General features: G+C 36.6%; 1 pseudogene; it reads right to left on the bottom strand.

Annotated features, from left to right (window-relative positions):
- Window positions 1-11,407: 11,407 nt before the first annotated feature.
- LOC119513945 lies at window positions 11,408-12,354 on the bottom strand (annotated as a pseudogene).
- Window positions 12,355-12,968: the final 614 nt, after the last annotated feature.

Here is a 12,968-nt window from a genome sequence, read left to right as displayed (position 1 = left end):
ACCCAGGGCCCCAGCCCCTCCTTTATTTTGAGAGTGAATCACTGCATCCGGCTGCCTGCATGGGATGTCTGCAAGGACAGACATTAATGGTCAACAAACCCCCTCAGGGAGGAAAGAATGTATCAGCAGAGCATTAAAACTCCCCTCCCCTGATCACTGTTAAAGACCAAATCTTGCAAGAACCTGCTGAAACTTTGATGTCACACCCTGTGGGCCTAAGCCTTTAAAAGCCACCCCTTAGCACTCCCTGCTCTTTCATTTTTCAGGGCAGTTCACTTTCCATGGTCAGCCATCATTGTGGGACCATCTCCTGTTCCTAAGTCACAATCAAACCCATGTGCACTCCTCTGCCTGGGTGTGTTCTTCAGTCTTAGGGCTAAGCTGGGTTGGAACAATAGGACGCCCTGTTATTTGTCTTCTCCCCTCCTTTATATTTGTATAGAGTGGTCTTCATTTATAATGATGGTTGATCACAGAGAACAGCAAATATAAAATCACAGGTGTAGGAGGAATGGTGGCTCTTCTTGTTTCCCCTTTCCTTTCCCAAATGATGCTCCGTAGTAGCTGATTCACCCAACAGGAGGAAGGGCAACTGGAGTTTACTAATACATCAGTACATGGAATGGAAAAAAACACCAGGAAGAAGGCTTCCAGAAGAAACAATATGATAAGGCATTTATTCAATTAACGTAAGTTCAAATATATCTCATCCCTGAAAATCAAATTAAAACTTCCTGCTTTGATGCACTTACTACATCTGAACCAGATCCTGTCTGGCTCTCCAGCAACCACCCAGATGGCACCAGGTCAGTTTCTTTCCAGTGGTGCAAAAAACAAAACAAAACATCGATAAAACTCTGTTCTTTCTTTATACTAGGTTTTAAAAATGTATTCCTTGAATTATTCATTCAACATACATTTTTTGAATTCCTACTATGTACCAGATAAGAGTTAAATCAGAAAAAGTTACTAATATATTTAATTGGGCACTCTGCAGGTTGCTGATGGGTTTCAAATTCTTAGAAGACTGATTAGTCAGGACTTTATTGGATCATCTAAGCAACTGAAGGGCTTGGCGGGCTGACCTCAGGGGTGACTGCATCCAGGGACTTGACAATCATATTCTCTCCCTTCTCTTTCTCCCTTCCTCTTACTTTCTCTCCCTCCTTTTCCTTTTCCAACTTTATATCTCCTCTCTATTTCTCTCTGCATATTAGCTTTCCCACCTCAAGCTACCTATATACAGTTATAAGCCTACAACTGTGGCCACAGGGAGCTCAGGACTTGTATCCTTAGAGATCTGTTTCTAGGGAAGAAAGTAATCTTTTTCCATCCACTTGCAGTCAGTTTGAAGGACTCAATTTGGCATGAAAGATGTGTCCAACTTTGGACCAGGTGGTTGGGTATGATTATTAGCCCACCCATGCTCATATGCCCACCCCAGTGGTTAGGACAATATGGTATGTTAGTAGGAGATGAGGTGGGGAGAGGAGATAAAATGCATAGCAAATATGTAAGGAACAGCCATTACAAAGTCAGCATCTCTGACTTCAATCTTATAATCTAGTAGTGGTGGTAAGAGATGTGTTGAATCTCATAGAATTCCAGGTCTTTGTGCAAAAATCTGTGGATATAATTGACCTATATGTCTCAAGTTATATTCTGTGGAAGTCTAGTGTTCTCTTATAAGACACGCCATGAGAAAAAACATTCAAAATTATACATTGCCTGTTTAAAAACATATACAATTTCAATTAAAATTGTGCAAAGCACATGAACACAAAATCTAAAAAGAAGAAAGAAAAATAGTCAAAATCATTTTCAAAATGTTTAACCATCCAACTTACAATAATAATCAAGACTCAACTTAGACTCTGTGCCTCTCTTTGCTCCTGAGAAGATGGCAGTGCAGCCGCCCAAGTCAGTGCTGTTTGTATGTCTGGGTAACATTTGTCGATCACCCACTGCAGGAGCAGTTTTCAGAAAACTTGTAACTGATAAAAATATTTCAGATAACTGGAGGATAGTCTGTGCTGCAACATCCACTTATGAGATAGGAAACCCTCCTGATTATCAAGGGCAAAATTGCATGAAGAAGTATGATATTCCTATGAATCACATTGGCAGTGATTCCAAAGATTACCAAAGAAGACTTTGCCACATTTGATGATATACTATGTATGGATGAAAGCAGTCTGAGAGATTTGAACAGAAAAGGTAGAGAAGTTAAAAACTGCAAAGTGAAAAATTGAACTACTTAGGAGCTATGATCCACACAAACAACTTATTGAAGATCCCTATTATAGTAATGACTCTAACTTTGAGACTATGTACAGCAGTGTATTAGGTGCTGCAAAGAATTTTGGAGAAGTCACGGTAAAGCTGCATCCAAACATTGCTGAAGGCCAATGATGTTTAATGTCTTTGCAGTGATATTCTAGGTTTTTCGCTCAAACAGTGCGTTAAAGTGTAATGTTTCATAGCACAAGGCAACAACTTCTTTTCAATTGACTTACTGGTTCTTGTCTTAAAAAATAATTGTAGATGGAAATCAATGTTGTATTTGGCAGAAGAGTTGATAAAAATATTTGATTCAGACAGTTTATGGGGTACATTAAATGTTCTTAAACAAATTGAACCTCTTATCTTGCCCCAATTACAAAAATAGTGGAACAAACAAAATAGTAGAACCACAAAATATAATGCTTTTGTGTGTGTTTTGTAACAATCATTTCTTTCCAATGTTCAACCAGAAGGTACTAATCCAGTGACAGCTAGCATTCTAATATGCTTAAATATGATCTTAATAAGTAATTAAAAGATCACTTTCAGGCCCAAGTCAATATTGAGCCCATTGAGACTTTTAAGTAATCTACCTCTTTATTGTGGATATATATATATATAATTTGATGATAAATGTCCTCTATTCACCTATACTACCTCTCTTTTTACCCCAGGACCTTTTATTGAATTAGATATCCCTAGTCATAGGAGTTCACAATCTTGATTGAAAGTATTTTGATTCACACATGCCCAGAGTGCACACTTGTATTTAGATAGATAGGAAAGTGAATGATTTATGGAATAAATCTTTAGCATTATTCTTAATTTTTGTTTATCTAGTTTATTTCATGAAGAAGTCAACTTTTTGCTCATGTTTGGGCCACTTTGCCCCTGAAAATTTAATTATATCCAGAAAGGACTTTATATTGCTGTTTCATTTTATGCCCTTTTTGACCAATGTGTCTGTTTTTTATGTACATATAACCCAAATGTCAACTATTACATATTGGCTTATATGGGAAAAAGTTTAAAAAGCTGCATAAAGAGAATTCTATTATGTTGAAGTCCTTAAATAATGTTATGCTCTTTTATCAGTGTTTCATTTATAGGAGAATGTAATTTCTGTGTATTTTAAAATAACTGCCATTTCAAATTCATTTGGTTATATATCAGAAAAGATTGAATTTGATCATGGTACCTCTCAAATGTAAAGAGTAAGAAGAAAAGCTCAAGTAATTAACTGCAAATAGAAAATAGAATTAAGAATGCTTCAAAATTTACTCTCTGCCCTAATGTATTGACATTAATGTATGAAATTTCAGTAATTGCTTTAAAAATCTCAAAGAAATTTTACTTTTTTCTGTAAGTTTATGTTTACATATAAAATAATGTATTTGTTAATTTTTACATAGGCATTTTAAATATTGATCCTCAAACTAATTTCTTACATTAATGTTGAGTTTGTCCTGATAGTTATATCCAGACAGTTTCATCTGTTTATGAGAGATCGCATGAGCATAGAAACTCATTGCTTTGCTAATTAAACTTTTAAAATTGGATCCAGTCAGATGAGTTTAAAATATATCTTCCTGTAAAAATCTGGGACCGTTTAGAAATTTTGTGGTCTCTTAGTTTTGTGTTTTCATAATTACAAAATGACTGGAAATGCCAGGATGAAAGCTCATTTGGAATATTCACTACCAGATCAGGTCCTATCAGGGCCTATCTTAAGAAATCCTGTTACCACTATGTAATAAATAAATAAAATGAATTTAATTGTCCCTTACAGGAATTTTTAGCATTCTAAGTTTCTTTATGCCTTAAATATTCTGTAACATTCTGTTAGGGTAATGATCTCAGTTGATTTGTAGATCAGGGATTCCAAACAATGAACTTATTAGGAAGAAAGTAAAGAATCACCTTGAAGACTATTCAGTATAACAAACACTTCAGTTATTTTGTTTATTTACAGTATTAACATATTGCACAATAGCTGGAATACTATTTTATGGTTATTATACAAAGAACAAATGAAATTAGCCTTGATATGGTTGTTCACAGATTCATACACTGCTGTCTCCAAAATATGATTAATGTTTTCTTTATTTTTCATTCATGCAATTTCAAATAATACTCTGGAAATTTAATTTAAAAATGCCAAATCATACCACACACTGTATGAAAATATAGTTCTAGATTCTGCATATGTTTCTAAAGGTATATTCTCTGCAATTTCAACTAGTCAAGAAAAAGAGGTATCATTTGTAGAACTATACATCAAGTGTGGAGTGTTATCTTTTTCTAAAATAAAGAGTGGTATTACTGTAAGGTATACTAATATACAGACACATATATGCAAACTGTTAACCACATATAAAATTCGAATTATGAAAGAGTGTCTGCAAAAATAAGTCTCTTGTTCACAAGGAAATATGTTTATAAAGTTAAGATCTATTTCTCTGTTGGTTTCCAAGGTACTCCTCATGGTTCTCCTTTACCACTCTACTCACTGCTGAATTTATTGTGTAATTAAAAAAAGAAAAAAAACCTCAACTTAAATGTTTCTTCTTTGTTAAGTATATATACCTGATCCCCAAGACTGATTAGGGAGTCCCTGTTAAACATACTTGTAGCACCAGTATTTCTCTTTTTTTTCCCAGTTGACACAATGGCAATTAAATAATTATTTGCCAAGTCATTCTGTTGAGATTTTTAGCTTCTTGGGAGCAGGGATTATCCCTGCCTTGGTCACCCATCTGACACATAATATGCACTCAGTAGCATCAATTATTAGATGTTAATATAATGAACGATGAAATGAAAGCAAAAATTAGATTTAATTTTTTGCTTTCAAAATTTGCAAATATTTTTAAACTGACAGTTCTCAGTGTTAGCAAGGCAGATTAAAAAGCATATTCTTTTCATACTGTTGGTGAAATTGTACATTGATGCCACACTTCTGGAAGGTAATTTGGCAATGGGATCTAGAGTTCAAAAATATTCATAACCATTAATTTTTTTATAGTTTGCAATAGGTATATATTTTTTCCTACATGCCCCTCTATTATGGACTTCTGGTTATAGTGTCATACATTTGTTCTAGTTCATGAAAGAGATTTCTAATATTTGTATGATTGCTTGAAGACAGTGCCCACCACAAGATTCACTGTTTTATACATTCCCATCTTTTAACCTACAACTTTCCTTCTGGTGACATATGTGGCTCTGAGCTTCCCCTTTCACCACATTCACACACCATTCAACACTGTTAGTTATTCTCACAATAACATGCTACCATCACCTCTGTCCACTTCCAAACACTTAGGTTCAACATTCTGTTCATAATAAGCAACCACTCCCCATTTTTTAGCCTCGTTCTATATCCTGATAACTTATATTTCATGTCTATGAATTTACATATTATAATTAGTTCATATCAATGAGACCCTGCAACATTTGACCTCTTGTGTCTTATTTCACTCAATATAGTGCCCTCAATGTTTGTTCCTCAACCCTTTCTTTTTTTTTAAAGATGGTTTTGTTCACACACCATACATTCCATCCTAAGTAAACAATCAATGGTTCTCTATATAGTTATGTATTTATGTATTCATCACCATCATCACTATCTATATAAGGACATCTTCATTTCTTCAACAAAGAAGGAGGAAGAGTCAAAGAAGGTAGAGAAACAAAAGAAAAAGAAAAAAGCAAGAGAACAACAACAACAACAGCAGAAAACACATTACAGCTAGGAAGCAACAAAAGAAAAGATAGAATTAAACTAAAGTAGAATAAAAAGACAACATCACCAATGCCAAGAGTCCCCTATCCCTCCCTTATGTCCCCCGCTTATACACATTTAGCTTTGGTATACTGCCTTTGTTACATTAAAGGACGGATAATTTAATGTTTCATTTAATTATAGTCTCTGGTTTGCATTGATTTTATTTCCCACCTCCCCCAATACCACCCTATTTTTAACACCTTGCAGGGTTGACATTCATTTGTTCTACCTCATGTAAAAACGTATTTGTACATTTTGTAACAATTGTTGAGCACTCCAGGTTTCAGTGAGTTATGTGGTCCCAGTCTTATCTTTCCTCTTTCCTTCTGGTGTCCCACATGCTCCTAACCTTCCTCTTTTAACCAGACTCACATTCGCCTTTGTTCAGTGTACTTACATTGTTATGCTACCATCACCCAAAATTTTGTTCCAAACCTTTCACTCCTGTCTTTTTCTATCTGTCTGTAGTGCTCTCTTTAGTAGTTAGAGCAGGTATCTTGTTCACAAACTCTATCATTGTCTGTTTGTCAGAGGATATTTTAAACTCTCCCTCACATTTGAAGCATAGTTTTGCCAGATAATATGATTCTTGGTTGGCAGTTTTTCTCTTTCAGTATCTTAAATATATCACACCACTTCCTTCTTGCTTCCACAGTTTCTGATGAGGAATCTGCACATTGTCTTATCAAGCTTCCTTTGTATGTGATAGATACCTTTTCTCTTGCTGCTTTCAGGATTCGCTCTTTGTCTTTGACATTTGATAATCTGATTATTAAGTGCCTTGGCATAGACTTATTCATATCTATTCTGTTTGGGGTACGCTGCACTTCTTGGATCTGTAATTTTATGTCTTTCATAAGAGAGGGGAAATTTTCATTGATTATTTCCTCTATTATTGCTTCTGCCCCTTTTCCCTTCTCTTCTCCTTCTGGGACACCTATGACATGTACAGTCATACGTTTCATGTTGTCAGTCTATTCCCTGAGATGTTGCTCATCTTTTTCCATTCTTTTCCCTAGCTGCTCTTTTGTGTGTAAGATTTCAGGTGTCTTATTCTTCAGTTCCTGAGTGTTTTCTTTGCCTCTTGAGATCTGCTGTTGTATGTCTCCATTGTGTCTTTCACCTCTTGTGTTGTGCCTTTCATTTCCATAGATGCTCCCAGTTGTTTTTTCAAACTTTTGATTTCTACCTTATGTTTGTCCATTGTCTTCATTATGCCCTGTATCTCTTTTGTTATGTCTTCCCTAAACTTGTTGAATTGATTTAGCATTAGTTGTTTCAACTCCTGTATCTCAGTTGAAGTGTAAGTTTGTTCCTTTGACTGGGCCATATCTTTGTTTTTCTTAGTGTAGGTTGTAGTTTTCCATTGTCTAGGCATCTGGTTTCCTTGGTACCCCAATCAGGTTTTCCCAGACCAGAAGGGCCTCAGGTCTCAGAAGCAGGCAATGTTCAGTTCAGTATCTGATTTCCCTGAGGATGTTTCTTAGAAGATTGACACACCCTGTGAGGCCTCTATCTGTTGTGCTTTTCCTAACCTGCCCAGCAGGTGGTGCCTGTCAGCCTGTTGCTTCCAGCTGGTGTAAGGAGGTGTGGCCCCCTTAGTTTCTGTTTTGGCTGTTTTCCCCCAAGCTCTGGGGTCTGGTTCTGAACTGAAGGCTGGTAGTAGAGCTGGGCACCACCCCTTTCCTCTTAGGGAAGATACAACCCTTAGGGAGTTATCATCAGCATTTAAATAGTTTCTTTGTCTCTCTGACTCTGCTATCTCCACCACTGTCTGGGTCAGAGTGCTATGAACAGAAAATAGCTGATATTTTCTCCACTGAGCCACTCAGGTTGAGAGAGAGAAAAAGGGACAGAAAGCCCTCTTTCAGAGCCAGTCCATGGGCCTCCAGTTTCACTTGTTGGCCAGAGGTAACACCTGGTCTTCTGGGCTCCCCTTCCTGGGACAGATGAGTCTCTGTTTCTTTAAGGTCTGTCATCACTAAAAGCCTCTGTCTGCCTGTTGGGGACTTGTAGCTTGTATGGAGCAGTCCACATTTGTTAATTAAGACCCCAGTTGGAGCTGGACTGAGGTATATTTGCTCATTCAAAGACTGCTGCTTTCTACCACAGTGAGGTTTTGCTATTTGGCCTGCTGTGGGGGGAGGGCACTCCTGGTGCATTTCCACAGCTTCTACTTACAGATTTTATACTGCAATCTCAGGCATTCCTCCCAATCCAGGTTGGTGTATGATGTGTGGACAGTCACGCTTGTCCCCCAGCAATTATTCCAGATTATTTACTAGTTGTTCCTGGTGGTTTATTAATTGCTCCAGGGGGACTAACTAACTTCCACTCCTCTCTATGCCACCATCCTGCCACCTCTCCATAGCCATTAACTTTTATTCAGAAACATATCTTAAGGAGAAAATCAGAGAGTTGCACACAAGGCTGTTGACTGTAAATGCTTTCTCTATAACTTTCTCCCTGCTTTCTTAACCAGCCCAATTCCAAGCTTTGAATGTCTTGCAAGGAAAATATATCCATTTTTTATCCCTCCTTGTGCAAGTATTTAAAAGATTGTGGATCACTCCCTTTCACGCCTAAAGATTTGATTAGGCTCACTGCCATTACCTCCCACACTGTTCTTGTATTGATTCTTAATGAATTCAATGAGTGCACAGATAATACTTCTAAACCCTTGGATTCTCAGTACTAAACCTCCTTTCCTTCAACAGTTTTCATCTTCATCCCACCTCAGCCATCCATTTCCATGATTATCTCTTAGATTTTGTCATGTTTCCTGACACCAGAACCTCAATCCTAAGCATCCTAATTCTCCAACTATCTCTAAACACCTTTATAAAGATTGTTAGAGTTAAGATATCCTAACTCTAACAATTTTTGACCCCTCTAGGACCTACAGTCCACCTCATCCTTCTCATGACTTTCTTCCTCACTCTATTAGATTCCATGTTCCTTCATTATATTCACTCCTTTGCTCTTCTCTCCCTCCATTGCACTCGGCTGGCTCAAATCAATGATGAACTAGCTGGAGAAAAAGAAAAAGCATGCCTCTCAGTTTAATTTCATAATCCCCAACTATAAGGGAGCCCTAATTATACAATTTTACAATGGTCCTTTCATTTTCCTATCAGCTCTTTATAAATCTCTCACACCTTCACTTCCTTCTTCTCTCACATTTGATGCTCTTGCTTCCTATTTCACTGAAAAGAATTAGAAGCAATCAAAACAGAATTTCTGCAAATTCCTCCTGGCATATCTTCCAGCCTATAAATGCCTATGCCTTTTCTGCTCATTTAAAACCCACTTGAACACATTATATCTCATTTCCTTCCCTTACTCAAGGACATTACTTCAACAAATCTCCTCTCTCACACATATCACCAATTTTTTTTTTTTTTTGCTTTATACGAGATCATTCTTGCCTCTATGGAAGATGCTGTTATCTTTTATTTAAAAAAAAAAAACCCAAACTATTTTGCTCTACTTCCTCCCCCAGCTATCAATTCCATTTCTCTTCTGTCCTTTAAAGCCTTTAAAGCAAACTCCTCTGAAGAGTCAATAGTTGCTTTTTTGTTGTTAAAAGTATTTGGTTTAATTATCAAAAAGTTATTTTCTACTTTAACAGCAATGTTGACTTGTAACAAACTGCTTTACAATTTAAATGAAATAACAGCAACACTAATAAAATAAAAAAAATTCACTGGGTATTTAATTTAAAAATGTATACTATCAAAATAGGGAAATATATAAATAAGGAAATACATTTCAAAATCATTAAAACTTGCCAAATGATGACTACTTAAAAATGGATATTTAAAAATGTAATTCTGCAACATTGCAGCAAAATTTAATAATTATAAAATTTGTGAAACAGTCCTTGTGATTTAAGAACCTATAAAAAAGAAAAAAAATAAACTATCATGACAATCATCTACCTTTACTATCAGCTTAACCCTTCATATATCATATGCAGTCACATCCTTTCTGGAATTTGTTGTAGCTCAAGTAAGACTCTTTCATCGGTTCTCATTGATCATATAACCTACACTTTGACAAATAAACGCATCGAAGAATGAAGACTAGTTTAATTTCAGTAATTTCTGGACAAAATTACCATAGAGAATGACTTCTTAAGCTCAAAGTCATGGAATGATTTAGCAGTATCAAATAGGCTAACAGATTTCTGATACTCACATCCAGATATCTACTTCCTAGGACTAAGTTATATTTCCTGAATAGATATCAGAGAAAACTCAAGAATGACTCTAGTGAGAAAGACAGAATATTCTTAGGCTAAAATTAAAGAGATCAAGGACAACAATGACTTCCATATTGTCAAATCAAGTGGTCAATCCTGTAATACCACCTTTTTCTGACTCTCAGTATCATCTGACACAGGTTTACACTCCCTTCTTGAAACACTTTCTTCTTTATACTGCGTGACACAATGATCTCCTGATTTTCTTCCTACCCAATTGGTTGCTCCTTCTCAGGTTCTTCCACTGGTTTCTCCTCTACTGAATCCAGGAATCCATGAATGTACAGTCCCTGAGTGTAACAGGGCCCAGAGCCCTCTTGTCTTCTTTAGCTACACTTCTTCCCCAAATGGTCTTATCTAGTATCATGGCTTTAAATACAATTAGATGTTGATTATTACTAAATCTATAAATCCAGCTCTTCTCTCTCCCTAGGTTATTTTTATCCAACTGCCTTCTCAAAAAGTCCACTGGAATGTTTGGGTATCTTGGGTTCAAAACAAAACTCATGATTTTCCACTGTAGGCCTGCTCTACACCAGTCTTCCTTGCAGAAGCAAACAGCACAACTCTTCACCCAGTTGTTCATCATTTTATTTTCTTCACATCCTACATCAAGGCATCAGCAGGATATGCTTTTAAAACACAGCAGTCAATTTCTCACCAGTGGGTTAAATTACCTACAGACCTATGTTTCTTTAAGAAGGAAAAGGGAAAAATTGGTTATAGATGCTGACAGAGACAGCATTTATACACGTGAAAAGACTGAAACTTTGTACAGGAATCCACCAAAGGTGATTGCTTAGAAGCACCCTAGATGCAACTGTGGAAGAGAAACAAGAGCCCAAGGAAAAGGGTAATAGAAGCTATGTCATAGTAGAAAGTCAGTTTAGAAGCAACTACTTTCCACAACACTATACCATCTCTTCAACCTTTACCATTTGTGACAGAGAGTCCACCAGTTTCTCTAGGATGAAAGGAATAATACAGGAGAAAATGATGTTTGGCAAGCATATTTATTTTTATTTTAGCAGGCATCTTCAACTAGTAGGTGCTAAGAGAAATAGACTATTCACTTAAAAGCTAAAAGAGAGCATATGAATGACAACTAAGGTATTACATACTGTGCAGAGATCCTTATATTGTAGCTTTTGGAATTTTGTGTCTGTGGTTCCGCATAACCAAGAACAACTTGAAACACAGTATTGGGGATGGCTTGGGTGAAGTGCATGTGTAGTTGATGTATTGCTGTCTATGTTGTTCCAAGAAGTCAATAAGATTGTTGAACTTTGATATAATGGTTAATGCCAAAATTTCTGCAGATTTTGGAAAGAGCTATATCCAACTGTTCCTCCATTTGTTCTAAAGCATCTTGCAGCTTTGAATTCAGTTCACTTATACAACTGCAGAGTTTAAAAGTGCTGGCAGCTCTCTGACATTCCAGGCATAACTGAGAAGCTCCTGGATTGTCTTCCTCCTCTAGCACTTAAGCACACCTCTGTCCTTTGCAACGTTTTTATAGTTCTCAGGGATTTCAGAAGTCTAGTCAGCAATTGGCATTTTCTTTGATTTGCGAGAAGGCCTAAACTAGCTTGAGTAAAACTGTCCTTTGCAATATTCAAGTGTCTCCTCCCATTTTTGCAAGTAATAGCAGCTAAGCTTATCAGTAATAAGGTAAATTTTTCAAGTTCCTTTACCTAAACAGGCTGTTTTTCAAGGATTAAATCTGCTACTTTTTTAGAGACTGTTTCAATTTTCTCTGTACTGCTCTAATTTTTGCAAATTGAGAACAGGAAGGAGCTTCTCTAGCTCATATTTAACAATATCAAACGAGTCCATAGAAAAATATACTTGTTGAATACTATTACTTAGTTCTTATTTAGCTTGAGGAGCACTTGGTTGCTCCCAAATTTCCTGTTTCCTCCTTTCCAGGGTCCCTGAGTCTCTCAATGGCACCGAGATCACTGAGGCTCTCAGGAGGGCTTTTCAGACCTTGTTGGTCATGAGATTTGATTTTCGCATGTCAAAGTCATGAGGGGGTACCTGGTCACTAAGAATTAACAAATCACAATGGACCACCAGATGGCTGGCCCTGACATAGGGAAGATATAGTGGGTGGTCACCGATACTTGCTTTTATCTATTTTGATTCTCAGATTTCTTGCTTCCTCTACAATTGGCCATTCATTGCCATCATTTCACAGAAACAACTGGTCAAAATCATCAATAACCTCCATGTGCCTGAATCTAGTCATCAATTCTTAGTCTTCACCTTATTTTAACTATCAACAGCATTTGAAATAGTCACTCCTTTCTGAATCACTTTCTTGACTTGACTTCACAAATACTCTCTTGTGGTTCTCTTCCTCATTGCTTGTTTAGTCTCTTTTGCTAGTTTCTTTTTTTACACCTCTCTTCTAAACATTGAAATGCCCTGGGCCTCAGTCTTCATACCTTTTCTCTTTTCTATCTGTTTTTCCTCTCTAGGTGATTTTGTTGATTCTCATGGCTTTAATGCTGATGACTCCTGAATTATTTCTTTAGGCCAGACCATTCTCCTGAACTCCAGACTCATATACAACTGCCCAATTGATATTTCCACTTGGATATTTATTTTGCCTGTCAAACTTAACAGATA

This window comes from Choloepus didactylus, chromosome 2, assembly GCF_015220235.1.
Source record: "Choloepus didactylus isolate mChoDid1 chromosome 2, mChoDid1.pri, whole genome shotgun sequence".
NCBI classification, from domain to species: domain Eukaryota; kingdom Metazoa; phylum Chordata; class Mammalia; order Pilosa; family Megalonychidae; genus Choloepus; species Choloepus didactylus.
The sequence above is the reverse complement of the archived record's forward strand: the minus strand, read 5'-3'. Positions and strand labels throughout refer to the sequence as shown.